Source organism: Giraffa tippelskirchi, chromosome 2 (genome assembly GCF_054371585.1).
Source record: "Giraffa tippelskirchi isolate mGirTip1 chromosome 2, T2T-mGirTip1v1.2.pri, whole genome shotgun sequence".
Taxonomy (NCBI): Eukaryota; Metazoa; Chordata; class Mammalia; order Artiodactyla; family Giraffidae; genus Giraffa; species Giraffa tippelskirchi.
The window spans coordinates 161,532,554-161,558,331 of record NC_137276.1 but is presented as its reverse complement, the minus strand read 5'-3'; the positions used below and the strand labels follow the sequence as shown (position 1 = coordinate 161,558,331).

The window sequence follows — 25,778 nt, the reverse complement described above, 5'->3', positions numbered from 1 at the left end:
CATTCAAGCCTAGACGCTGACATCTTGCTGTGTTAATAAAGCTTCTCCAAGTCAGTTTTTATTTATGCTAAAAGTACTATTATTGTTACAATAATATTTTCTTCAAAAGTTAATTACAATAACTAAAATACACAATAGTCTGAAATAATGTAAAGTGATGTTTATAATAAGCAATGAAACATAAAACAAGAACAGTTAATAAACACTCGTTCTATTTTTACTTTCCATTAACACCAACAGTATGAATAGATTGGCATTTTTATGAAATTATATAATTTTATAACTGCAAGGAATGTACCTCAGAGACAATGAGTTGGTCCAAAGGCTTCATTTTACATGAACAGACTAAGGCTTCATGAGTAACAAGTGGTTTTCCCAAGACCTTGTGGCCAGTGATCAGAAGAATGAGACTGTCACTCAGGTGTCCTGGCTTCCCAGTCTGTGACACATCCATTCATCCAACTCACATTTAGTGAATATTTACTAACTTCAGAGCACTGAACTAACTGCTATATTGCCTCTGTATCATGTTTTGGTTTGCAAAAATGTTTGAAAATTGATTTGGGGACATTATAGTAGATTCATAAATCAGCATATAATTTTGGACTTCTCAAGAGTAAATCTGCCTGGCGTTAATCAGAGCAGCCTACATTGTCCAAAGTACAGAAATGTAAAATGCTCCTCGCATTCAGCTCCCATGGGATATTCCATTGTAGTCCCTTAGACACATGAACATGTCAGGTAATTACTGTGGTTTTATGGCTTTGCCTGTCATGATGTTAGGGAAACTAAGAATTTACTCTGCGTGCCACCATGCCAGTGATCCAATCCAAAGATGGACAATAAAACTTTAAGGAAGGTTATCAGTAAGTTGCAAAATGTGAAAAGAGCTCCATATACGGTGTCAGGAGGCCTGGGTTCTAGGCCTAGTTTGTTACTTCTCTTCTCTGGGCTTAGATTTTCCTGACTGTTAAATGAGCCCAATAGACTGGATGACGTACAACATCCACTCCAGGTTGGAGATCTTAACACCTGAAGCTCTACCTGGAGCTACCCCCACTGAGAAGCATGATGAAGCTGGAGAGTGGTGGTGGGTAGGAGCTGAGTGTGGAAATGGAAGATGTGGGAAGCATTCTAAACCCAAGGGGCAACATGAGCCAAGGTGACCAAGCAGGGATCTGGCTAACTTGGATTTTGTAATCTGATGGATTGCTGGAACGTAGAAAACAACATGAAGACCCATGAGGAAGCATCCACCTGCAAATGAAGGAGACATGGATTCGATCCCTGGGTTGGAAGATGCCCTGGAGGAGGAGATGGTAACCCACTCCAGTATTCTTGCCTGGAGAATTCCATGGACAGAGGAGCCTGACAGGCTACAGTACTAGAGTCCAAAGAGTTGGACACAACTGAGCACACACAGACACACACACACACACACACACACACACACACACACACATACTTTCCTCTTAAGATTACCACTGAAATAAAGACAGAAAATTTCTATATATTATGTAGAACCCCACTCTTCTCCTAGAAAACGGTCAGGGTTTTATAGATTCTGGTTTGCAAAATACCGGTGAAAGGAGATAGTGGTAAATGAGATGGGACATGTTGATCGGGAGGAGATCATAGACAGCCTTGAATATCAGGTTCAAGGATTAGTCATTTATTCTGTAGGTTGTGGGGAAAGATTGAAAATTTATGGGTAAAGGCTTATATGATCAGATCTGTGTTTCAGCTTTCTGGTCATAGTATGGAGGATGAACGGAGAACAGTGAAATTGAGGCAGAAAGACTAGCCAGGAGGCTGGCACGATGGCCCGAGTGACAAAGGATGAAGAATGAAAAAATGAGTCCCTTGTCAGAGAGTAATAACAGTGTTCATGAAAAAAAAAGAAAAAAATAAAAGAGGATGAAGACCAGTTGGGGCCTTTCTACTGACAGACATGGGGTGAGGGAGGAGTCCACATTTTCTAGCCCATGGGATGAAGTGACTGGTGATGTAGAGTCACCCCAGAGCCAGAGCAACAATAGAAAAGGAGTTGGGAAAAAAGACAAATCTGGGTGTTCATTTGGTTCATTCTGAGTTTCTTCTATGGTAAAATAAGGATGAGTGCATGTATATCTTGGAGTTTTTGTAAGGACTGATGGATTAGTATACATGAAAATGCCTAGGACATATAAGTCTATCCATCCATCTATTGATTAAATCTGTGCAAATATGGAGGGAAATAATTAATTCAACTTGGACCATATCAAACATTTCTAATTTACTTTGAGTAAAGAGATCATGGCTGAGAGGATCTCTATGGGATTGGACCATTCTACTCCCAGATGCTAGGCTGGGCCACAGTTCAACACCAGGAAGTTGTTTTTGGCAACAATAGATGCCTTTCTTTCCCTTCCTTTCATGACCAACCTCCCACTGCAGTCTATTTCTAGGTCTCTAATTCTAATGCAGTAAATGACAAAATAAAGAAAAACACAAACATAAAATTGATGAGTGTATTTTTTTGGTGGCCTCCTCTGAGGACACACCTGTGCTAGGCACCCAGCCGCAGATGTGTAAGAAACTGTTACTTGGACTTTTCTCCAGGATTGGACAGTAACATCAGAATTGGGTGGCCCAGGCAAGAGTGGCCTTGCCTTGGGAGATGCAGACACTTTGGGAGGTGAGAGTGCCCCATTGAGCCTAAGGTCGGCTGCAGATTTTTCTTTTTTTGCTGCATATCTTCTATGTGATGAGCAACAACAGGCACTATTTCTCAGGCTTTTGATCCTTGCTCAATTTGCACATTGCTCAAATCAGCCAAAGCCTTCCACTCTGGCCTCCTCCCTTTTTCTCAGCTCTCAGGGACCAGCATCTTGAGCAGGTGAGAGCCTTCACTCAGCCCTTTAGTCACGGCTGCAGTGCTGTGTGCCAGCCATGCAAAACAGAAGCAGGGAGGACTGTTAGGCAAGCAGGGATTTTAGCCCTTCCAGATCCCTCATTTCCTGGTTCCTTCCCCGCCCAAGGTCACAAAACCCCTGGCAAAGCAGCTGCAGCTACAATCTCAGATTTAGAGAAAGCCTGCAGGCGCTGACTCCCCTTCTTGGCTTCTAACCCAAGCTGGATGTTGTACTTTTAAACACTCAGCCATTGAGGGATTGGGCCCAAGTCCTTTCCCCTTGAATCTAAGTATGCTTGTGACTGCTTTGATAAGTAGTATGGCAGAAGTCATATTTTGTTCCTCTTAATCTAGGTCATCAAAAACCGTGTAGCTTCCACCTTGTTCACTGGAGGCTTAGTTCTCTGATCAACAGTCCCTGCTGAGCCCAGCCTTGCAGCCATGTCCACCCATGAGCCTGCCATGTGTGTGAAGCCATCTCAGACCCTTCAGACCAGCTCATCTGCCAGCTGAGTACCTCCAAGCAACCATAGTTGGTGCCCAGCCTGAATTCCTGATCCACAAAAGCTATGAGATAATAATAAAGTGGTTGTTGTAACCTACCAGATTTTCAGGTGGTTTGACATGCAGCAATAGGTGACTAGAGCACTAGATATAAATAGAAGAAACTTTGCAGATGGCTTTTGACGGCTTTTTGATTTCATGTGATTTGCCCTATCCATCTGCTTCTGACCATGACAATTCCATTTTGCGTGAAACGGATCATGTTACCTCTTAACTGAGCCAAAACTTCACCTGGGTTCACAGACAGGTCCCTGAGCCACAGTAAAGGTTTCACGCTTGCCAGCGCAGTTTGGTTGTCATTAAATGTCCACTCCAGTTATTCCAACACAGCCCTGCATACTGCCTTCATACAAAAGATTTGCAGAAATTCGAAGTGTGGCTGCACAAGTCATTTTCTGTGGATCCTGAGAAACAACCTGGAGATATTTTCTTACCATTTTCATACACAGAAAGGGTATCTTTCCTTTTCTTGCCTTGTACCTGCCTTCATGTGTGGAGGACAGGATTTCCGGTGGCGATTTTTCTCCCCTGTTACCATCATTCTTGTCCTTACATTCCAGAAGCCTCTTTTTTGGCCTTGATTTTGGGGAAGTTCCCGGTTTCCTGAGTGAGGTTTAAGTATGGGAGTAAGGGTGGGCTGTGTCCCCATGGTCAAGCGACATGCTTATATGTGCTCTTCTTGCAGTATGCCAACAGGACAGGTGTGGACCTGGAGTCAGAGGATGTGGGTTCAGTCCTGAGCTCTACCACATACAAGCTGTGTAACCCTAGAGCAGTTCCTTAATCTCCTTCAGTCTTAGTTTTCTCATTAATCGAAAGGAGACAGTTTTCACCATTTTCACAGGAAATTTGAGGCTTAGTTTGGGTTTGGCCGGAAGCAGATCCTGAGATGAGGATGTGAGTGCAAATGGTATATTTGGAAGGCAGAGGGAATGCAGGCAAGAAGCGTGGGCAGTGGATGGGGAAGGGAAGGCAATCAGTTAGTGGTTCACTGTCAAGTCAGTTACCACTGGGGACAGCTGCAGTTTGATCCCAACAGAGACAGTCTTGGAAAGTATAAAACTCGTACCCGGAAAATTATTCTCCCTGAGGGGCAAGGGAGTTGGGGTATTTAAACACTGACTCCTCTCAGTCTATTGGCTGAAGGCTGTTCCCCAGAGGGGGTTAATTTCCCAGAGAGAACAAATGTCCCAGCTCAAGTGGATAGCTCCATTCTGCAAAAACCCCTCAGGCCCAGAAACACTGATCCTGGAAGTTGGATGTTTTCTGGAGCATACTGAAAGGATGAAATTGGAGGGTTATAGGCTGTGCTGTGATAGCATCAGTTAGAGGGGATTGAACAAGATGTATATAAAAAGCTGGGCTACAGCAGACATCTAACACATGCCAGCTTATTTCTCCCCTTCCTTCATCTCCTTGGCCCACAGTGACCTCTCTGCCTTCTCTTGTCTTTATTGAATACCTAGGTAATTTGGTACTTGATATGTACTGTTTGGGCCTTCCCAGGTGGCACAGCTGTGAAGAATCCACCTGCCAACACAGGAGATATGGGGTCGATCCCTAGGTTGGGAAGATCCAATGGAGAAGTAAATGGAACTCACTCCAGTATCCTCGCCTGGGAAATCCCATGAACAGAGCCTAGTGGGTTACTGTTGGTGGAGTCACAAGAGTTGACATGACTTAGCGACTAAACAACAAGAACAAAGTACTTGTTTAGCCACTGATAGCTTGTCCTTCAGATAAATGCTAGTAAATGCAGCAAAGATCAGCCCCTCCCATTTCTTACACTTTGTTGCATCTCCTATAGTACCCAGCTTAGAAATATATGGTAGATACAAAGTAGTACATACTAGTCAGACAACAGAGGCCAAACCACCTTGGTTGATAATGGGAAGGGCTTGCACAGGTCTGGTGGAGTAACATGTTAACGTGACACTTTAACATAAAGAGTTAATGTAGATAAAGCATAGTACTGATGCCAGGGACGATTCATTATGTAGTTGATTGTTCCTTTTTTATTTGTAGTAGCCTCCATCGTGAGGTTAAAGACAGCAATCATTCTTGGAGGAGACAATGACTCTCAAAGCAAAGAAAAAATAATATGTTCTGAGAAAACAGTTTTCTAATTCCACTTTACTTTCCCCAATTATTGGGAAACAAATTGGCAATCCCGTTACCTTCCACTTGGCTTATGTGACAATATTTAGACACTGGTCTTGGCTGTGCAGTGTGTAGGTTATGGGGCAATGGACAATTTACTACAGGCACTCTCATGATTTATATGTATTAATTCTCATGATAAGTCTATGAAGGAGATTTTATGTCCATTTAATAGATGAGAAAATTAAGGTGCAGAGAGATTCAGGCAACCTGCCCAAGGTCATACGGCTATTCAGTGGCAGAGCCAGGATTTAATCAGCTTGTCTGCTCCAGTGGCCATCAGGACGGATGCACATACCACTTTGTTCTAAATTAACTGTGGGGCAGCAGAGTGTCTGTGTCCTGAACCATTTTCTCTTTGAGCATCAGGGTTTATTAAGCAAATTCTTGTATACGGTTATTTGGAAATTGGTACTGATGAATTCAATATTGCTCTCTGTATACCTTCTCCTTTATCTCTAATATGTCCATTGTAATCAGAAGTTCACCATAGAGCTCAGCTGGATGGAGAATGATTGCCTAGTCACATTTGCTCTGAAGAGCCTGATTCTTGGGGAGAAAAGGATGTACGTGAGTGGGTCAGAAGGCATGGGTTCCTATATAGCTAGAGATTCCCTGAGGGGTGATAAGATGGTCTGAGCTTGTAGTAAGGTGACCAGCTGTCCCAGTGTGCCTGGGACTGAGGGATTTCATGAGTACTTACTTTAAGTGCTAAAACTGGGATAGTCCTGGGGAAATCAAGAAGATTGGTTACCCTAACTCATATGCCAAAGTATTAAATAAGGAATTTGTTTTTAACCAGAACACAAGAAAGAAGAGCTCTGTAAGAGCTCTTGTAAGATGATTTTCAAGGCACTAAGAGGAAAGCTTCTAGATGTATCACAAAGGTCAAATTTCTGAGACTTAATAAGAAGCTCCAGTGAAAGAAAATCTGAGCAGAAAAACTGGAGTCCTATTGATGAACTTTATGCTGTGTGACTTAGGAAATTTTGCTAACCTCTCTGAGCCTCAGCTTGCTCACCTGAGAAGTGGAGAGGAAAACCCTATCCTGTTTTAGTCACAGGGGCTGTGGCTACCACTACGAGACCTAATGGAATTGAAAAACTACTCACTTGCAGACTCTCTCCATAGTCCCCTTAGGATGACTAAGGCTGCCATGAACAGTTTCCTTGGAATACAGTAAGTTCAGGTCATCTTGATGAATAAGTGGGAAGTAAGCCGCATGAGGAAATATGACATCTCCACACACAACTCAAAGGCCGTGCAGACAGAGTCATAGGATCCTGTCCACTGATAGACCAACCACAGTTCAGCTGGTACCTAAGAAGGCATCGATCCCTTCCAAGGTCAAGGCCTGGACATTGTATATTGATTAAAATGAAACATGCAAGTCATTAGAACACTTAGATCCCAAGACTGTAAAGATTTGCTTGACTCTCCTCTGCCCGCCTCTAATGTTGTTCCTGTGACCTGGGTCATCTGCCAGGAAACCTGGACTCTGATGTCACCTGCAGTGCTGCCCTTCATGCAGGGCACAGTGGTCCTTTTTATTACTTTAGTATTGTGCTGTGCTTCCTTCCTTCCTGCTAACCTCTGTTGTGATCTTGGCTCTAGTCAAGACTTGGCTCTGGACCCAGCCTCTCTCATCTGCTTTTTCCAGAATCAGATCTGTGGATGTGGGGCCTTGAAAGTCATATGAGTGGGGCTCTACTAGATTTGTGTGTGCCTGAGTCTCCTCTTATGGCAGAAAGCAAAGTACTAAAGAGCCTCTTGATGAAAGTGAAAGAGGAGAGTGAAAAAGTTGGCTTGAAACTCAACATTCAGAAAACTAAGATTGTGGTATCCAGTCCCATCACTTCATGGCAAATAGATGGGGAAACAATGAAAACAGTGACAGACTATTTTGGGGGGGCTCCAAAATCACAGCAAATGGTGACTACAGCCATGAAATTAAAAGACGCTTGCTCCTTGGAAGAAAAGCTATGACCAACCTGGACAGCATATTAAAAAGCAGAGACATTACTTTACCAACAGAGGTCCGTTTAGTCAAAGGTATGGTTTTTCCAGTAGTCATTTATGGATGTGTGAGTTGGACTATAAAGAAAGCTGAGCACTGAAGAACTGCTTTTGAACTGTGGTGTTGGAGAAGACTCTTGAGAGTCCCTTGGACTGCAAGGGGATCCAACCAGTCCATCCTAAAGGAAATCAGTCCTGAATATTCATTGGAAAGACTGATGCTGAAGCTGAAACTCCAATACTTTGGCCACCTGATGTGAAGAACTGACTCATTGGAAAAGACCCTGATGCTGGGAAAGACTGAAAGTGGGAGGAGAAGGGGACGACAGAAGATGAGATGGTTGAATGGCACCACTGACTTGATGGACATGAGTTTGAGTAAGCTCCGGGAGTTGGTGATGAACAGAGAAGCCTGGCACGCTGCAGTCCATGGGATCACAAAAAGTTGGACATGACTGAGCAACTGAACTGAACTGAGTTTCCCCTCTCGGGGATCCGGGGATTGGCTGCTGAAGGACTTAGAGGAGGTTTGATGCCTCTTTGGCAGCACGTTGCAGAACCTTCAGATTAGCGGAGGCCCTTAACAGGCAGCACGCATGACTTTTAACCACCTGACATACACATTAAAATAAGATTTCCCAGTCCTATCCCCCCCAAAGTTCTGATCCAGTACAATGGATGTAGCCTTTTAAGTAAGCTGCTGATTTGCTTCTGATATATGTACTCTGTTGAGTTACATACTTAACATATGTTAACATACTTAACTGTTGAGAATTGAGGTGCTTCAGTTAAAGAGATATTCAGGCTAAGCTAGAAGTATGTTGTCACGAACTTTCCACGACCGAGAATGTGATATTTAGAAAATAATTTAGCCTTTGGTGCTTTGCCTCAGGTGCTATTGTAGGCTAAGATAATCATTATTTAGAAGAAAAAACAAGTTTTGGGGTGTTTTTCATTTTCTGATTGTTTGGATGTTGGTGAAACGAAAAATTGACCGAAGGTCTTGGAAACGTTTGTTACTATTATCTCTTCTGTCCTGACATTCAGGAAAGTGAAATGAAGAGCCTGTGGTACTCTTTTCATAGATGGAGAACTTGGCCAATTTCCTTGGCTTAAAAAAAACAAACCCATGAGCGTGCATTATTTTACTGTTTCAAAGTGTCTGTACATGCATTCCTTTACTCAACCTTCACAGGAAACTGTGTGCAGGTAGTAGCATTGTGTCTAATCTGCAGGGGAGGGAATCTAGGCACCGAGCAGTTATGCAACCTGCTGAAGGTCACAGGGTGAAGGAGCGGTGACACCAGCACTGACTGGCTTCTGTGGCTCCTGACATCACACTCTTTTCAACACGTCCACGGGCCTCTCAGGAGAAGACAACAGGACCTCTGAGACTGGAACCCGGAGACCCTGATTGTTGGGGAAAGCAAGCTGTTTTTTCCAGGCCCGTGGATGCTTCTCACAAGATTTAAGATCCACCGTGACTGTTTGCCAGCTCCGTCCTCACATCGCTTCCCAAGCAGGGAAAAATGAAAAGAAACCTGCTCCTGATGGTTGCTCTTGGACTTCTGGGATTAAACAAGGATAGGTGGTGACTTAATTTAAAAGAAATGGAGGAAAAAAATAGTAGATAGAAGTGACAAATGGATACGGCCCACATACGTGACACCCTCCCCCCACCCCGCGCCCCCCTGCCCGGCTGTGTACCTGCCTCCTGTCACGGCTCTGTGTCTGGCACCTTTGTCTCCCCGCACCCCCTGCAGGGCACCCAGGGAGGCGGGGTGGTGAGCAGAGACAGTTGTTAGGATTTATGGGGCTGGTGCAGCCCCTCTTCCCACCCGCGTGGTAGGGAGGGGAGGCAGGATCCGTTTCCTCCTGGGTAAACATTTTCACAGGAAGCATTTATCAAATGTCAGCAGGGCAGTGCGGGGGTCTGGGATCAGTCAGGCAGGATCTGCTTCTCTCCTGCTCTCCTGGGCGGGCGAAACCTGTGGGGTTTCTCTGGCCTGTTCACACCCTCTCTGTCTCGTGTCCCGTCTTCTCTCAACCCACTGAGTGATGGGAGCAGAGAACAGATCCTAGGACACACTGGGTCCACTCCACCCTTTTTAATAAACAAGGTTTCTGCCAGCCTGAGCCCTGGGGTTCCTACAAGCCTGAACCCTGTAATGAAACGGACTGTCCAGATCATTCTAGAAGAAATGCTGATAAGGAAAAGCCTGGAAAAGACCTAAGCAAATAAAGCTCCATGACTCCTCAGGGGCTGGCCTGTGCTGGCCTTGGACTCTGAAACCATCTCCCTTCCTCCGAGGGGGGTACTTGTACTTGACTTTTCAGGTTCGGGAAAGTTGGCCAAGCAGGACCCCTGGTTCAAGGCTGTCTCCTGGATGTTCATATTCCGGTCCTTCTACAGGTGCAGCGAGAAGCCTTCCCTCACCACGCCTGCTTTTCCCTCATGCTGCCTACAACCTGTCATTTTTTCTTCTATGAGAAGCAGTATGAAGTAGTGAAGAGTTAAATCTCAACTCTGATGGCTATTAACTGTATGACCTTAGGCAAGTGGCTGCACCTTCTGGGGCCCAGTTTCTTCATCCATCTTTTCTTTTTGCAAATTAGCTGAGCCACATCTCTGTCCTAGACACTGGGTGAGGTGTTGGATAAAAATGTTACCTCCTTACAGCTTTGTTGTAAGGTTTAAATGAGACAATTCAGGGAAACACTTAGCAAATCATAGGATAGGGAGGGACTCAGTAACTGGAGCAAATCTAGTTATCCTCTCTCATTATTTCCCATCTGTTTTTGGAGAATTTGAAAGCCTACTGGTAGCCTTCCAGGCCTCCGACCCTCATGTCATCACATAGACCCCTCTTGCCCTTTTCTCTGTATCAAGGCTGCTGTCTTCCCAGACTTCTCCGTGGAACCACAGCCCAGTCACTCACACACTCGGTATTTTAACCATTTGACAAAAAAAGCATGGAATGTGTTCTTTGTGTGGCAAAGAGAAATAAGAAAAGTCAGGAAGGGGGCTGGGGGCAGCAGAATACATCACCAACTACAGCTCAATCAGAGACAGAGGTGAGACTCTGAAAGAGCAGTAAGGAGTGCTCCTTCTGGGGAAGAAGTGGTTATTTCCAGCCAGGAGTCTGAAGAAAGGCTTCATGGAGGAGGAGCGACTGGGCTGTGCTTTTAAGAAGGAGGAAGGTCAGTGGGTCCTGTGGAGGTGGGAGCATGCTTGAGCTGGGAGTCCCGTCACCAAGCAAAGGAAACCGCTTCGGCCCAAGGAGATGAAGTCTTTGGTCTCTGGGCTGTCACTTAATTGTGCAGACATTTTAAAGCTTCCACTGGATTGCCAGTGATACTTGTGGGTTATCTTTCATATACATGTTGCTTAAATCTCACAAAAAATTGAGTCAGAACAAGAATTATTATGCCTACTTTCCAGATGAGGAAACTGTGACTCAGTGAAGTGAAGGGTTTTGATTATGTACACAAAAGTGGCCTGTGGGAACTCAGGTCTCGTGGCTCCAGAGCAGTTTCTGTGGCATAAAACTGCTCCCCCTTCCCCCCATTGCCCCCTCTCCCCAAACCCTGTTGATTCATCCCACTTCACCCAGGCTGGTAAAGTTGGTCTTTGGAGGCAGAAGAACTCTGAGCTGGTCCCTCAGCCTCAGCTGATGCTGCTTCAGCACTTGCCAGGACTCTGCAGTAACATCCTTAGATATCCTCCTGCTTCCATCGGATGGCCTCCAATCCATCTTCTATATTCATGTCTATGATAACCTTGCTAAAACCGAGCTCTGACCATGCTGCACTCTTACTTGAAAACCTTCAGTTGTTATCCTGCCTCTTACAGGACCAACCCCAACTCCTTCACCTGTTCTTCCAGGCCCTTCAGGATCCATTCTGCACTTTTGGCCTCTCCCAGATTCCTTCCTTGGGCTTCCTGTGTGTGAGATGCTGAATTTCTTGCGGTTCCCCAAATGCTTCAAGCTGTCCCTTCCATAGTTTTGGGCCTATAGGGGCTCTGGAGCCAGACTTCCTGGTTGTAATAGTCAGACCTACCACTTGAATAGCTGTGAGAGTGATTACAAGTGCTTCAACAGTGCTGAGTCAGCTTCCTTATCTGTAAAATGGGGACGACCTTAGAACCCATCCTGGGAGGATATGGTACAGACTCTTCTTCATAGATACATGACGATTAGCCCAGGGTTTGGATCATAGTAGGTGTTTAATAGATACTGTGGGGTTGTTTGCAGTGCAGGAAAACTTTCCCTGGCTGATTTGTTTCCTCTGCTGGACCAGTTCTCTGGCTCCTTCTCGTGTTGCCTCCTCCAGGAAGCCTGCCTGAACTGCCTCTGGTGAGTACCTCTCACCCTCTCTCCTGTGCTCACAGGCACCTGCATGTGTCTTTTCTGTGCTCCTCCCACTGTAATTGCTGGCCTGCGTGGGCCTCCTTACCACATTTAGAGCTCCTTGAGGGCAGGGTCTCCTCTTTGAGAGCTGGGGTCACGTGTGAGTCTCTGTGGTGCTTGCTGTGTCCAGCACGACCCTGACACATGGGAAGTTCTCATTCCAGTGTGTGGAGGGGAACATCAGTGTGCAGGCTCGCACTGAGGGCCTCTGTCAGCTGCCCCATCACTGCTGTGTTGGGTGACTGACCATGGACACCTCTCTATCTCTTTGTTGCCCCGGAAATAGAATGGACGACTGGCTTCCCTGGTCTGACAGGTCCCAAAGACCACAGTACCTACAGGACCACACAGATACCACCCCGAAAGTTATGACAAACTTTGGCAATGAAACAGTTAATGTCTTATCACGGCATGTGAGCCTGGGGTGCATTTACTGGGAGGTCAGAAGGCTCACCACAGAGCCCAGCTGCCTTCTGAGGCCCTGTGATTGTGTTATACTTGGCACATTGTATTCTTTTTCTTAAAGACGTGCCCCCAAACCATACCAGCTTCAAGATCTCTGAATCCCGGCGGCCCTAGAGCTCATCTTTCCCCAGTGAGTCTCCTCTTCTCTGTGTCTGGGGCTCCAGGTCCAGGAGGAGGACCAGGAGCCAGGTCCCTGTGGCACTCTGCCCTCTCCTGGCTTTCCCACACTCACCTGTACTGAAGAGCACCTCTGGGAGTTGCCAGCATCCATGCAGAGCCCCTCCCATCGCCCTCACCCACGGCTCCCTCAGGTCTTTAAAACCTCCTGGTAGGCTTGGCTCCGCACCACACCCACCCCTCCGCAGGCCTTGGGGCGGCCTCCTCTGAGCGCAGGCCTCCTTGGACTTTGGGCCCTGCGGCTCCTCCCTTCCTGGGCCGCACCTCCAGCCTCATCCACCACAACCCACATCCACAGCTCCCACTCCAAACTCCAGGGCAGGCCTGTGGGTCAGAAAGTTGAAGTCCCTTGACCTGTACCCATGGGTGGGAAGAGGGAGTAGGGGGCTGGCGGGGTGATGTCAGATGCATTCAAACCATTTCCTTTGAGAGGAAGTGCCATTTTCATAAATACGCTATTTGGAGGCTACCTACACACACCCTACGGGTCACAGTTCTCAGTCCTGGTTGCACTTTTGAATGACTCAGGGAGCTTGAAAATATACAGGTGCCTGAGTCTCACTCCAGAGATTGTGTTCTGATTGGTGTGGGATGCAGCCAGGTACAGGCATTTTTAAATCTTAGCAGATGATTCTGTAAATGTGCGGCCAAGATTGAGAATCACTGCTTTGGGGAACAAGTATATGTTCCGTAAATATAAAGGCAGATGAAAACTAAGGGTTTGGAGCAAAATGCGTCTGAGCATGAGCAACATACCCAGGCTTGCTAAACTTGCCTCCCTGAGTTGACCTGAAAGAAACACTGTTGCCCCCCAGGCCCTGTGTGTGGTGGGGAGAGGCACACCGGCTCAGGCCACCCCACACCTCCTGGAGGAGTTTTAATGTAGAAGCAGTGACACCTGGGGGAGCAGGGCCAAGCCTTCTTCATACTGTAGTGACCTGGGCCTGAGGCAGAGGTCACAGAGTTGCCCGGAGCTTGGGATGAGGGTCCAGTGTTCATATTCCAGCTGAGCCCCTGGTGCTGCCCCCTCCTGCTCCTCCCCTGGCTCCTCAGCTCAGAGACTTGTACTGTCGTCGTCTTGGCTGTTCAGTCTCCCCAGTTTACTCATCCCGGACTTCGCCTCGACTTCCATCCAAATCCGGGTGGTCCCCACGTTCTGTGCCCTCCTGCACCAGCATCCTCTAGAAGCCCTTCCTCCCCCACTCCCTGCCCAGGCCTCCCAGGTCCTCTCTTGATATACTAAAAGTGTACTAGAAGACTTCCTGCTTTCTCTTTCTACATCAGATCATATTCCTGTCTAAGCACGTCTCTTTGTTTATTTTTTTGAATTTATGCTGTTGAAGTGTAGTTGATTTACAATGCTGTGTTAATTTTCTGCTGTATGGCAAAGCAACTCAGTTATACATATATATATATATATATACATTCTTTTTCATATTCTTTTCCATCATAGTTTATCACAGGACATTGAATATAGCTACCTGTGCTATAAGTAGGACCCTGTTGTTTATCCATTCTATATATAATAGTTTGCATCTGCTAAACCCGTCCTTCCAACCCATCCCTCTTTCACCCCACCTCCCCTTCGGCAACCACAAGTCTGTTCTTTATGTCTGCGAGTCTGTTTCTATTTCACAGATAAGTTCATTTGTGTCATGTTTTAAGTGATATCATATGGTATTTGTGTTTTTCTTTCTGACAGTAAGTCTCTTCCTTCCTCTCTCTCTCTCTCTCTCAAATGCAGTCTGCAGGAGCCAGAACCTCCTGTGAGTTCCTTTGACGCAGCCCAGTGGTTCTTAATGTGTCTTCCGAGGACCAGCAGCATCAGTGTCACGTGGGGACTTGTTAGGAATGCAAGTTCTCGGGCCCCAGCACAGGCCCACTGAATCCAAGCTCTGAGGGTGGGGCCTTGTAATCTGCTTTAACAAGCCCTCCAGGTGCTTCTGCTGTGTGGCCCGGACAATTCAGTCCACATTCCCGAGTGTGGCGTTCATGGTCTTGCACACTTCAGTCCCAAATGACCTGTTTGTCCACTTCTCAACTCTTACACCTCCCACATCCCTTCCTGTGGGACTCTGCTCATTCTGTTGCCTGCCTTGCAAAGCCTTTGACCACTTCCAAGTATCTAAATCCATTTCTCCTTCAAAATCCAGCTCAAACGTCATGTATTTTGGCAGATCCCAAAGATACTGCCTCCAGGAACATTCTTCCCTCCTCTGACCTCTGTAGCATTATTTTCTTCCTTTCCCTCTCTCTCCCTCCCCTTTCTTTCTCTTTTTTTCTGAATTTTACCTTTAAAGCAGGGTTTCTTTCAGCCATGATTATCTATTTGGGACTCAAAAAAAAGAAAAAGAAATGTATGCTCAGGCCATACTCTAGAGCAACTAAATGAGAATTGCAGGATGAAGGCTGTCATCATGTATTTCAAAAGTTCCCCAGATAATTTTAATGCCTACCCAAAATTAAGTCCTTCTCTCCTAAAGTGACCACAGGGAAATCTATGACAGGAAGAGATATGAATTTACAGTTAAGAGACTAGGCTCTGCTCCCAATTGACCGTTAAACTTTGGGCGGGTCACTTGCCCTGTCTGAGCTGCTGTTTCCTAAACTGCCATTTGGGTCAGTGTTTTAGATTGGAGGCTGTCAAAGTTGGCCGAGGGCTGAGCCCACTCCTAGAGATTTCCTTTTAATGGATCTGGAGGCAGCCTGGATTCTAACATGTAGCCAGTGTTGAGAACCACGCTTGTAGATCTTATCTAAGGGCCGTGAAATGGTGTCTGGTGATTTACTTTTAGGAGCAAGGATGCCTGCGTTCAAATACGTAGACTTCTCTGCCCCGGCACCTACTAACTTTTCCTTCCCAAGAATGAATACCCACCTCATGTCACTGATGAAGGGCACGTGAGTTTCCTTGTCTGCTGCAGGACAGCCAGAGATAGTTGAATGGAAGGTGACCGTGTTGGGTGTGTTTGTCCGTGTGGCAAAAGGAGGATTAAGGATCAGGTGAAAATCCTCACCAGAGGCCAGGCAGAGGGCCACTGAAGGGGCCCATTTTTCAGCAACCCTTATGTGTCTCAGCTCTGAAAAACCCTGTTACACCAGCACAGAGGGAGAGACAAGCTTTTCTTCACAGTCAGGTCAGGGGCTCATTTAAAGGCAATCATAAAAGGAGACCTCATTAGGACCAGAAGAACGGGGAAGTTATGGAAGCAACCAAAATGTCCATAAACAGATGAATGGATAAAGAAAGATGTGGAATATATATTTGAGTGATTCTGATAGATAATCATGGTTGAAAGAAACCCTGCTTTAAAGGTAAAACATGGTTGAAAGACCAAACTCTGCTTTAAAGGTAAAACTATATATATGTATATACAATACATATACAAGAGAATATTACAACAATAATATACAACAGAATATTCAGTTCAGTTCAGTTCAGTCACTCAGTCATGTCCGACTCTTTGCAACCCCATGAATCGCAGCATGCCAGGCCTTCCTGTCCATCACCAGCTCCCAGAGTCTACCCAAACCCATGTCCATCGAGTCAGTGATGCCATCCAGCCATCTCATCCTCTGTCGTCCCCTTCTCCTCCTGCCCCCAATCCTTCCCAGCATTAGGGTCTTTTCCAATGAGTCAACTCTTCGCATGGGGTGGCCAAAATATTGGAGTTTCAGCTTCAACATCAGCCCTTCCAATGAACACCCAGGACTGATCTCCTTTAGGATGGACTGGTTGGATCTCCTTGCAGTCCAAGGGACTCTATTGTTCCGCCATAAAAATATGAAATAATGCCATTTGCATTTGCAGCAGGGATGGACCTAGAGATTATCAGACTAAGAGAAGTAAGTCAGAGAGAGAAGGACAAATATTATAAATTACTTATATGAGGAATCTAAAATATGACACAAATGAACTTGTCTGTGAAACAGAAACAGACTTACATTACAGACATAGAAAACAAACTTATGGTTACCAAGGGGAAAAGGAGTGAGGGAGGAATAATTTAGGAGTTTGGGATTAGCAGATACAAACTACTATATGTAAAACAGGTAAACTACAAGGTCCTACTGTATTGCACATGGAACTGTATTCAATATCCTGCAATAAACTCTATGGAAAAGAATATGAAAATGAATGTATATATATGTATATATATATATATATCTGAATTACTTTGCTGTGTACCTGAAACCAACACAACATTGTAAATCAACTATACTTTAATTAAAAAAAAAATGAGCAAAAGACAGGATGCACCAAGGGCAGTGGAGGTCTGAAACTGGATGAGAAGTCGGACTCCAGCCAGAGGAAGGCAAAATGACCCAGCAGTGCCCGGAGGGTGGAGAGGAGGAAACAGCCTGCTTATTTAAGGGGTGGGGGCAGGGAAGGGAAGTGAATGCTTACAGCAGCACCTCTCTGATGAAGGTGTTACTGATCCCCAGAGACGCCCAGCAGCCATCCACAACAGGCCTTCTGTTTATCTGCACATCAGCTTGTTGCTCAAAGAAAACCGGCCCAAGTTCAGGGGAGCCCAGAGCAGGGACCCTCCACCTCAGGGCCAGTGGAAAAATGAAGATAATCTAGATGGGAGGGACAGTCCCTGAGGTCTTCATCTCCTCCCCCACCACCCGCATTGTACAATGTACCCCTTCTTACCCTGTTCTGTTCTTCCACACCCTTCCCCACAGTGATCCCCTCTCCCTGGAGATAGGCTGGTCCTAAGTCTCCCTGCTGCAGGAGTGGGGAGGGGCCGTATTTTGCAGTGAGAGGTGATGCCATCTTTGCTAGAATTGTTGGCAGGGGAGGAGACAGTCCTTGGGGGGGGTCGATGTCTGGCCCAGGTCAGTCCTGGGAGCCAGGACAGAGGTCAGGCCGTCTGTCTGGAGCTTGGAGCACTAGACCATACTTCCTGATGACTTTACAGTCTAAGCCATAGAGGAGGAAAATGCACAAGGAAAAGGAGCTTTGTTTTGACTCTTTGATGCTGGCTGGGACCAGCTCTCCCTGCCAGGGGGTGGAGTTGGGAGGAGGTGGGGGTGAGGATGAAGATGTCACAAGGCGGTAGGAGTGACATGTCCCTAATCCCCTTCTCCCTTTCCCGGTTTCTGCTGAAGGCTGAGGAGGTTGTTCCCTAAGGTTAAGGTGCCTAGGGATGCTCAAGGCAGACTGAAAGTTTTGAGGTTTGAAAGTTGGTCAGATAGAACTTTTTGGTCCCAAGAAGGGAGAGAAGTCATAAGTCACCTATCCAGAAGGCTCAGCATGACTTTGGAGGCATCTATCCTCTATGCTAGGCCATCCTTCGGTCGCCTTTGAAGTAAATGGGTCAGAAAGGCCTCAATCCTATTTCCCTGGCAAGGGCTGGGTGGGAACAAGAGAACTGCATCTCAGGTTTGATGTGGTCAGCACTCCAAGTGAATGGGAAAAGGCCAAGGGGCATTTCCAGACCCCTAGATTTTTAAGTAGTGGAAGAATCCCAAAGTTGGAAGGGAGCTTAGACCAGTTTAGTATCTGTCTGCCTTGGATGGCCTGACCTGCTGGTTTTTCAGATGAAGAGACCAATGACCTGTGATGCAGGGTGAAGCTCTCCAGGGAGCTGTCAGCAGTCAGGCCCACAGCAAGCTTGCCATCCTCAGCCCCAGGCACTCGCTGTGGCTCCCCGGATGCTTCCTCCTTGGGACTCGACTCTGGCCCTTTGGCTTGCTCTTAATATCCCGGCCCTCTGGAAGGGCCTTCTCCAGCTCTGTGATTTTTGGCAACTCTCTTAACCACACTGTCACTCAATCTAATGCATCTGGAAAGCCAGGCATGACCCAGACTCCTGGGAAGACAGCTGTGGCACCTGACTGGCCCTTTTCTGCCAACTCCTCTAGAGTCTTGAAAAGAAGATCTGGTTGGGGAGAAAGGATGGGGAGAGTTTAACATGGCTTCCTGTGATTAGCGGCTCAGTTGTGTCCGACTGTTTGTGACCCTGTGGACTGTAGCCCGCCAGGCTCCTCTGTCCATGTGAATTTTCCAGGCAAGAATACTGGCGTGGGTTGCCATTTCTTTCTCCAGAGGATCTTCCTAACCCAAGGATCGAACCCAGGTCTCCTGCATTGCAGGAGGATTCTTTGCTGTCTAAGCCACCAGGGAAGCCCTTAACATGGCTTAGCAATACCTTGATAAAGACTTGGCCTATACAATGCCCTATCCTCCTTCCTCAAACCCTAGGAAAGATGTAAAGAAGAAACATCTTAAATGATGAACCATCACAAACTCTTTGGTTTCATCCCACACTAATTCATGAGATCGGTTTTAAGAAAAAAAAAAAAAGGGAGAAAAAGGATTGAAAGGAGGCTAGAAGTGGTGATTGCCTCCAGGGAGAATGTGCCAAGAAACCACCACCAACTGCATCAGTTCAGGTTGCCCATGGAAATCCATGGAAGAAATCCCAGCTTATCAGGTGCAGAAAGGGAGAAGTGTTGTCCATTCATGCTAGCAAGAGGTCTGAAAGTCATCGCAGAGAAAGGGTTGAGTCCAATGAATGCATGGGGGTGATGGGGCCATCCTGCTAGGTGGTCAGCATGGAGGTGGTTCTACCAAGGGAGTCAGGCCTCAGCTGTAGAGGAGAAGGTGGTGCAGGTACTAGAAGGTAGCAGGTAAGGATTTCCCTGCACCCCCCCACCCCCTCCCCACATCCAGCAAGTGACCAACGTTGTCAGCCTCAGAGATTAGAAGTTAAGAAGACAGGTTTAGCAGCCAGACAGAAGGGGTGGCTCCACCTCTTTCTAGCTGCATGAATGTGTCCAAATGAATTCTCTCCTTTGAACCCTTGTTTCCTCACCAGCAGGACAGGGATTGGAGTACCTGCCTCCCAGGACCTTGTAAGAATTCAGTGCAGCAACACACATCAAATGTTTATCACAAGGCCTGTCATTGAACATAAAATTATTATTGCTTTTTTCTTTCAGGGGTTGTTTCTAGATCCCATGAAGCTGCTGGTTTATAGAATGGGAGTCCTTCTTTTGACATCTGGGAGAGACATCAAAGAGGGAAGACAGAGGCTTGTATACCTTTTTGAGGGCCATTGCCTGTCTGTGTTCCTTTTGACTTTAGTTAGAGTGTGTGGGAGCAGTAAGGGGAGGAGGGCTTAAGGTGGTCTGGAGCTCCTGGTTGCTTCCAAATGTTTTCAAAGCACAAAAGGGGCTTTGGTCTTCCTTAGAACATGGGCTAAATATGAGGTCCCTCTAGTCCTTGCTCTTGTTCATGCCACTGTCACCTCAAAGTCCTTCTCACACTGTAACATTCCTTTCTGGTTCCTCACAGTTGGCCCCACAGAGCAGGAAGGGACTCAGACAGCTAAAGTCAGGGTTGGCTCAGGCCTTGTCTGGCTGGGTGTGACCTCCCACTTGCCCCGGGAGTTGCCAGGGTCTTGGCCTCTCTACCTAGAGCTGGTGTCCTCTGTGGCTGCTGTCTCTCTGAGTCTGTGGGCTTGCTGGGCCTGTGTGGTTCCTCTGGGAAACTTGTGATCCAAAAAGTGTCTCCTGGTAAGGGCCTCAGGACCCTCCTTCAGTCTTTGGGCTTCATTATACTCAAGGGCTCTGATTTCAGCAAGGATTAGGCATGTGCTACACTGGAGAGGGGCTGGGAAAATTAATCAACCCTGGAGCTAGCTCAGGAGCCAGAGCAAGGGTTTGGGCAGGATTTCCTCAGGTCAAGATACAGCTCTCTTCCTCCCTGTCTTCTACACAGATCTTGGTTTTGCCTCAAAGTAAACTTTGAACAAATATATAAGGAAGAATTCAAGGGGAGTGAGCAAATTATTAATCTTCTTGGGGCAGTCACAGATCTTGGTATGAACCCAACTTCATATGAGTCCATGAAACAAACAGATTATGTCAGAGACTGCTAGGTGTCAAGGAAATCTTATTCTCTTCTTCCTGGTCATCAAACAGACTACATTTCCCAGACTCTCTTGCAGCTAAGCATGGCCATGTGACTGAGTTCTAACCAATGGAAAGTGAGTAGGAGTGATGAGCACCACTTCCAGGTCTGGCCCATCAAAATATCTCAGGTGCAATCCCACATGTTCCTTTGGGCCAAATGAGGATAATGCCCAGGTTCCCTGAAAACCACATATTATAATGGCTATGTCCATCTAGCCCTGAAGATTCTTAGAGTCCTGCAGAGCTAAGTGGTGGAGGGTCACTACTGGGTTGTCTCATTCACCCACTCAAAACTGATATGTGAATAAGAAATAAATATCTGCTGCATTTGAACTATTATGAATTTGGGGGTTTGTATGCTGGAGCAGTGCACTTATACTAGCTTGTACAGGAATAAACATTTGAGTTAGAGAGACATCTTCTAGTCCTTGCAATCCATCAGCCTATGTAGTCTATTCTTGTAATTCATGGTAAATGTATTCTGTAAAGATGCTGTGAACATTGAATTAGCAAATACTAAACCATTGCTTGTAGGAGGAATTCAGGGTTAGTTTCCTGTGAGTCTCTGGTCAAAATACTTTTGATAACTGATCAATACACAGTCCAGTTTTACCTACGTTTCTGTTTAAAGACACCTTTTAAAACATATTATTGATTAACAATGAACTCACAGCCAAGAGCATTATAACTCACACCTGAATGAAACTTATCTTAACACAGATATTATTTGCTTCATAAGGTGCATCATAGTCTTCTTACACTAAGGAACACCAGACAGAACTTCAGTGCTATCCCTGGGTTTCATTTTAAACAGTGATATCACTAAAACAAAAACAACACACACACACACACATAAATGTTAAAAAGAAAGTGAGACTAAATAGACTGTGAAAGGATACTTTACAGTATGAGAACTGAAACAAGAAAGCACAGTGTGGGTATCAGTTGGGAATGTGTGCTTCAAAATATGCAAAATTTTCACCCCTCTACAAACATCAATGAATGACAACCAGAGTGTCTGAGTATTGACTTTGGGATTACAAATAGGTGAATCTGCAAATGATGAGGATAGACCATAGCTGGATACCACTCGAGTGCCCTGACCTGGAATCTTAATGTGTGTATCCTGGCTGGTGAGCAGGATTGGGATCAGATGAACTGAGGAGCGTGTAGGGCTAGTACTGGGAGTGTGTGTGGAGATGGGGGTGGGGAGTGAGGGGTGTGCGTACAGATGGTGTTTGTGTCTCCTCGAAATGTGGTGCATCAGCAACTGCTGCTTCTACTTGCATTGCTCATTCAAGGATGCCTTTGGACTGAAGATGGCACCAGGGTCTGGTCATCAGGCTACAATTAATTTAAAGGAAATGGTAGGGTCCCTGGCAGGATCTAGAGTAACCACACTCTCAGTGGCTCTTTTTGAAGACAGCACTACATCTTGGGACCATTTTTGGTTTCATGAAAGCATCGTGTTCTTTCTAACTTCAAGCCTTTGTTTCTCTCTGTACTCTCCCTCTTCTTTTTCTTCTTCCCCTCACTTTGCCTGCCTAATTTTATCCACCCATCATATCTTGGTCAGCATTATGCTTCTCAGTACCCTATTGTTCCTCCAGTATTAATATTCATTATGCTGTGCATTTTCTTTCTTCTTAACTGGATTGTCAACTCCCTCAAGACAGGAAACTTACCTATTGTTTTTCTAGTTACAGATGTGAGAGTTGGACCATAAAGAAGGCTGAGTGCTGAAGAATTGATGCTTTTGAACTGTGGTGCTGGAAAAGACTCTTGAGAGTCCCTTCAACGACAAAGAGATCAAATCAAGTCAATCCTAAAGGAAATCAACTCTGAATATTCATTGGAAGGACTGATGCTGAAGCTGAAACTCCAATACTTTGGCCACCTGGTGCAAAGAGCTGACTCATTGGAAAAGACCGTGATGCTGGGAAAGATTGAAAGCAGGAGGAGAAGGGGATGACAGAGGATGAGATGGGTGTATGGCATCACTGACTCAATGGACATGAGTTTCTGCAAGCTTTGGGAGATGGTGAAGGACAGGGAAGCCTAGCATGCTGCAGTCCATGGGGTCACAAAGAGTTGGACACAACTTAATGATTGAACAACAACAATCTCCAATCCAATTGCCTTAAATAATGAAGATGTGTATTGGCTCTTGAAAATAAGCATTCAAGAGGGTTAGCCTCAACATTTCTTTAATTCAGCGGTTCAGGGATGTAACCAAGGACCCAGTTTCTTTTGCTACCTCTTCTTTGCCTTCTGTGTTTCAGCTTTATCATAAAGCAAGCTCCTATTCTGCTTACATAATATCTGTAAGAGTCGTTAGGATACCTGCTTTCTTTCCATGTGAAGAGAAAGAAGTACATATTGTTTCCACTGGAACCATCAAGCAAAAGTCCTCAGCTTTCATCATTGCTTGATCTGAAGTCATGTGCCACTCTTGAACCATGGAAAGAGAAAGAGGATTACCATGCCTGACTTAGTTCTTGGAGATAGGTTGGGGCCAGTTGTACAAGACTGACTATTGTAGAGGAAGCATGGAATGAGTGTTGAGGTGGCTAACTAGACTGTCCAGGAGACTAAAGACAAGTGGCAGGAAGATCCCAGAGAGAGCAAGTCCTAGATGACCCGGGGTCCTGGACCAGCTATTGGAGAAGGGCCTCAGACTGCATGGACCAAGGGTGGGACCATTTCCTTCCTTCTGAAGTAGGGGAATTTGCAGCAAAGCAGCACTACTTTGAGAAGAAAGGTCCAGTAGGATCAAAGGTAGAATGTGGTGATCGAGGGGAAGACAGAACTGTGAGATGAGGCTGGAGAGTTGGGCAGGGGCCAGGTGATGCAGAGCTTTGTAGGCCATTTTAAGATTTGAGAGATTAAGCATGAACAGATCATGCTTCCACCACTTTCCCAAAGAGGGTTCTGAGGAGAGGCAGGCACATCACCACTGATGTCCCCCTCTGCATCCATGTATAGGAATGTCATGCTCACCTATCAAAAACTTTTCTTGGTGACAACTGAAAATAAAGGGGGCTGCCCAAATGTGTGTCCAGATGACTGGCCAGAACTTTGCTTCTCCAAGAGAAGTGATTGCTTAAGATCAAGCTCCTCAGACCGGGGTACCTGGTTTCCTATAACTATTGTAGAGGAAACATAAAATGGGTGTTGAGATGGCCAACCAGATAGTCCAGGAGACTAAAGATTGATGGCAGGAAGATCCCAGAGAGAACAAGTCCTAGATGACCTAGTGTCCTGGACAGTCTGTTGGAGAAGAGCCTCAGACTCATATGGACCAAGGGTGAGACTTGGTCCATGTGAGTCAGGACCAAGTTTGCATCTAGTTATCGGAGAAGGCAATGGCACCCCACTCCAGTACTCTTGCCTGGAGGGTCCCATGGACGGAGGAGCCTGGTGAGCTGCAGTCCATGGGGTCGCGAAGGGTCGGACACGACTGAGTGACTTCGCTTTCACTTTTCACTTTCCTGCATTGGAGAAGGAAATGGAAACCCCCTCCAGTGTTCTTGCCTGGAGAGTCCCAGGGACGGGGGAGCCTGGTGGGCTGCCGTCTATGGGGCCGCACAGAGTCGGACGCGACTGAAGCGACTTAGCAGCAGCATAGGAATATTGCTCACCTATCAAAGGCTTTCTTGGTGACAACTAAAAATAAAGGGTGGTTGCCCAAATGTGTGTCCAGTAGACTGGCGAGAACTTTGCTTCTTCAAGAGAAGTGATTGTTTAAGATCAAGCTCCTCACGCTGGGGTACCTGGTTTGCTGGTGGGATGGTGACCCAGTGAAATACATTAATCCACAAGATAAGCTTGGTATATCTTCATGGGATATAAGTTCCCTTAGTGGTCATTTGAAATATTTTTATAGTAAAGCAAAGATATACTATGGAGTTGTTGTTTAGACCCTTAGTTGTGTCCGATCCCATGGACTGTAGCCTGTCAGGCTCCTCTGTCTATGGGATTTCCCATGCAAGAATACTGGAGCAAGTTGCCATTTCCGTGCCCAGGGGATCTTCCTGACCCAGGGATCGAACTTGTGTCTCCTGCACTGGCAGGCAGATTCTTTACTGCTGAGCCACCAGGGAAGCCCATATTACAGAGTAATGGGCTACAAATTATGTGTGAATTTCTAAGCTTAACCATAGGCTTTAGGGAACGTTTGGGCTTGAATGTAGGTGGGAGGAGGTTGGAGGAGAGTGTATAGAGTATGCAAGGTCCTTGCGTTAAGTCGCTGGGGGTATGATTTCATTTTCCTCTCCTATTTGGGATACTTGAGGGAGAAAGGAGAAGCACTGGCTTCTAATGCACAGGGCCACTTCTAAACCACAGGGCCACTAATGCCTGTGCTTCAGGACTGGGTGCTAGCACCACTCTTTTATGACCTCATACACCACAGAGCCAAGTTAAGGGGCCACGCGCGTCTTCCCCCTACCTCACATAACAAGATCTTTCAGGGACTGGGCAGGCAATACCCTTTGGATTTATCCCAGACAGAAGAATATGCATTATCGTGAATCTGTGCTCGAACGAGTTCTCTCAAAGTGAGTTAGGGGCTGGAGTCTGCTGAATCTCATATGTGAGGCCATTGAACTTCTGGCTGTGACCCAAGGGAAAAGTGGGGGTGGGGATGGGGCGTGGGCACCTCATAAACATTCTGCCTGTCATTTGCTTCCATAAAGGTTCTGTTTGTTCAAGGTCACTGCCTTTTGTCTTTCCTTTCTCTTTCTTTTCTTTTTCATAAATCTCAGTTCTTGGCATCCTATTTCCCCTCTCCCAGTCCACTGAACTGCCCTCTGAGTTTCTTCTGGACAATGGGTGTTAAGCTTTTCATCTTTGTGATTTTTCTGAGTGCCCACTCAGGGCAGGAGGCAAGTGTCTCTTTGGTGACTCAATGAGTTTTTGTCCCCGAGGGCTATTATGAGGGTAAAGGACTTAGAATTCTTTTTCTTTTTTTATGAAGAACTTTCTGTGTTCTTCCAAGGGTAGTTCTTGAATGATCAAGTCCCAGAGGGAGAGGGGGTGGGGAGCGATGAACCTCTTGGTATCTGAGAGTGTTTGAAATTTCCTGTGTGTGCCTCAGGGGCAGCCTTCCCGGGAGAGTGTCCCTGAATTTCTGCAGGGTGGCCTCCCTCCCACAAAGTGGG

General features: G+C 46.1%; 1 long non-coding RNA gene across 1 annotated transcript in view; it reads left to right on the top strand.

Annotated features, from left to right (window-relative positions):
• The window catches only part of LOC145524790 (uncharacterized), a 77,528-nt gene extending 52,200 nt beyond the window's left edge, over window positions 1–25,328 (top strand). Inside the window, exon 3 of the long non-coding RNA XR_014067846.1 lies at window positions 22,317–25,328. This is a non-coding gene — a long non-coding RNA (uncharacterized LOC145524790). The remainder of the gene's footprint in view (window positions 1–22,316) is intronic.
• Window positions 25,329–25,778: the final 450 nt, after the last annotated feature.